At 45.4% G+C, this 3,576-nt stretch overlaps 1 protein-coding gene across 1 annotated transcript in view; it reads right to left on the bottom strand.

Moving 5' to 3' along the window:
* TMEM178B (transmembrane protein 178B) overlaps nt 1-3,576 on the bottom strand; it is a 308,589-nt gene that overhangs the window by 141,868 nt on the left and 163,145 nt on the right. The window lies entirely within an intron of this gene.

The following is a 3,576-nucleotide window of genomic DNA, read 5'->3' as shown; positions in this document are numbered from 1 at the left end:
TGGCTAGATATTATTCCTTCTTTGTTTTAGAGCTAAATTACCTATTAAATAAGGGGGAAGAAGTGAATTATGTTAGTAAAAGGCTCAGATGGCTTTGCACAACATCAATTCAGCAAAATGCATTCCTGCCTTCATAGGTAATGGCCCAAGTTTAAAGTAATACCATCAACAGCCAGGATTTGTTGAACACGTACTATATGGGAATGTATGCTAATCACTGCATGGGAAGTCAAGTGCACTAAGAACCATCTTCTGAAAATGTGCCGCCCAACTGGGAAATGGAGACACGAAAATGAACCATAATACAAAGTGGTGAATGGTAAGGACTTTGAGCTACATAGGAGTCCACGGAAGAACTCACTTCTGTCTGGAGTGTCCACAGAGGGGCTAGTTGTTGAGCTGGGCACTGAAGCATGGAGGGAAGGAGGCTTGAACAAGGGGACAGTGTGTACAAGGACATGAAGGTGAGGCAGAATAAGGCAGTCCTGCATAGTGGGAAAGCAAAATTAAATCCTGGCACTTATGAGCTGTGTGACCTTCAGCAAGTTGCTTGATCTCTCTGAGCCTATATTTTCTCTCCGTAAAAGGAGGACACTAGAGGAACCTCGTTCACAGGATTGTCGTAAAGAGCAGAGAAAAAATGGGAGTGAAGCACTGAGCAGAACCGTACTTCAGAACAGAAGGTAAACCCTCAGTACAGGTTAACTATTATTATAATTTCAAGGTTACAAAAGAACACAGGCAACCCTTGGGTTGAGCTCTATCCTGGGGCCACGATCAGTGATGGAGAGGCCTTGTTCTGCAACAACCACTTACAGCAGGACAGAGGGAATGGGTCATGGTACACCATGGTGCCAATCATGAAAATGAATTTAAGGGAATGACACAGAAAAAAGCAGGCACGGTCAACACTGTCAGACTCTTCCCAGGCTCTGGGGCCCACCTCGTGGTTACTGCTATAAATGGAGTAACTCACCCCTGCCAACTCCTAAACCATTTACACTCTTAAAAAATAAATAAATAAATAAATAAATAAATAAATAAATAAATAACTAAAACAAAACAACAAAACAAAACAAAAACCTCGTAAAAGGAATATCAGAAGGAAACCAATCCAGGAAAATACTTGAGGATGCTGCCTTATGATTGCCCCCATCAGGAAACCACGGGAAAGGAGAGTTCCTAAGGGCAGAGTCAGTCAAGAGTAATTGCTAGAAGGCTGGGGAGCATAGAGAGATACTGAAATGCACCTCTTCCCCCACCCCAGCTTCTCAGAAGACCCAGAAATGCAGGGACAATACTTCCTGGGACCAGATACAGCAGTCTACAGAGGGGGTGGGGCACCATTGCAGGGGTGGGAATTCCTCTGTTACTGGGGCAACAGGCAAAATGAGGGCAGAGTCCACTGTCCCTTCAAAGTCCCCGGGGAGACTAAAGAGCCCGTGTCAGATGTACTGGCTAAGAGCACTTGGGAAAAGCCAGCTTCCAAAATAGTTGTCTATGAGCTGGTGCTGACACCCACGAGGATCACGGTCTGGCAGAAACATACAGAAATACAACCAGGGAGTTCAAGATGCATGGGAGGCATTAACGAGGCTGGCTATGGAAGTATTCTTCGGCATCTGGGCTGAGCTGGCTAGCTGAGTGACCCAAGTGTGGTGGTGGCATTTTCTCCTCCGATACTCAAGACAGAACGATGTGGTATGAAGGACATGATAACACTTAGCAGCAAAAGCCAGCAAGAGCTATGACTTTGGTTTTTAGAAGACTTGTAGAGAGAATTCACCTTTCTTGGCATAATTCTGATTGAGCTTCAACTGGAATCTCAGGTAGGGTTTTTCGGAAAAAGCCCGGATTTTAATAGAAATGATGCTTTCGGGAAGAATGGCAAAAACGAACAAACAAAAGCATTGCAAGTGGGTAATGACTTTCAGTCAACATATCTGACAAACAGGAATGAGGTTAAAAGGTGATTGACTGTATCTGCTGCTGAACCACGTGAAATTTTAGGCTCCAAAGAGAATGTACTCAAAGAAAATGCCTGAATGTCAGTTTCTTAGCGTCCTGGGGTCTCCTCTTCCCAGAACTAGAGACAGCCCACCTGAGCACCTGAGCTTCATTCAACCAGGTGTCCCCTGGGCTGTAGACCGCCTACCTGAGGGTCTGGGCTGAGCCAGGTGTGACAGGAAAGCTACTAGGTGTTACCAGATTCTAAAGTCACACAAGTCTTGTACTGCTTCAGGCACCACAGCTCCCTAATCAAAAGACATAAATACATCCTATCTGGGGAAATCCATCCCATCATGAATGTCTAGACAGTCACTCTATTTCTTACTGTTGACCAGTGAGAAATAACGGACCTCAATGTAATTCTATAGCTTTACATAGACAGGGTGCCTACATAGGACACAGCACCACAGGTTGGGCAAACTTGTGCTCCCTCATCAGCTCCAATGTTGACCTTCGGAGTGAACTTCGACAACATTTACTGAGTATCTGGTAAAGTCAGGCACCAAGCAAGATTCTGGGGGTAAAGGGTTATCAGTTCAGCCCGGCTCCTCCTTCACACCCCAGTTACAAGATGAGGAGTAGAGAATCAGGCCACTAATGCCCTTACCAGAATGAACTATAAGGTATCCCAAACGCTGGAGCGAGAAAGCTGGCAAAGCCCACGGAACAGGTGGTTCTGTAGCCAAACCGTGGAGCCCAAAAGGCCCTCTTCCGGGCTCTTCAACCACTCCAGAGTCCCTGCAGACACAACTTGATGCTTGATGTCAGTACATTAACCAGAGATGCCCACATCAGTGCCCATCTCCTGGAAACCAAGGTCAGCATAACATGGAGAAACAGGGGGCCCCGGGTAGGTGACAATGAGGGAAATCCTCAAATGTCTCCATCTCGGAGGTCTCAAAACCCACCACCGGGTCATCTTTGTTTTGAGTTATGTCAGATCCTTTCTTTTCAGTTAAAAAGCAAAAACTGTAACTAAGGTAGGAATAGCTCACCAAGCCCCTACCACTTTAGTGTGAAGAAATTGAACAAATTATTTAACTCCTCATTAAGAGAGACAAAAAAGGGGGGGGGGGAACCTGGGTAGCTCGGTCAGTTAAGCATCCGACTTCAGCTCAGGTCATGATCTCACAGCTCATGGGTTTGAGCCCTGTGTTGAGCTCTGTGCTGACAGCTCAGAGCTTGGAGCCTGCTTCCGATTCTGTGTCTCTGTCTCTTTCTGCCCCTCCCCCACTCACGTTTTTTCTCTCTCTCTCTCTCTCTCAAAAAGAAACATTAAAAATTTTTTTAAACATTAAACATGTTTAAAAACTAAGCACTAAAAAAATATTTTTTTAAAGGAGACAAAAAAAAAAAAAAAACCTTTAAGCATAGAATTCTGAGGTGAGTACAGGGTCCAGAAATCCGGGGAAAGGGCCAAGAAAGGTTAAGAGTTTCGCTTCTTGGCTACCATGATCCAAGGTGCCCACGAGTTTAGCTCTAGATCAGCGCTCATGGGAGGAGTCTTTCTACTGTCACATTCCTGCCCCCTCTCTACTCACCTCCTCAGGCAGCAGGAAAAGCCAG

This window comes from Lynx canadensis, chromosome A2, assembly GCF_007474595.2.
Source record: "Lynx canadensis isolate LIC74 chromosome A2, mLynCan4.pri.v2, whole genome shotgun sequence".
Lineage (NCBI taxonomy): Eukaryota > Metazoa > Chordata > Mammalia > Carnivora > Felidae > Lynx > Lynx canadensis.
The sequence above is the reverse complement of the archived record's forward strand: the minus strand, read 5'-3'. Positions and strand labels throughout refer to the sequence as shown.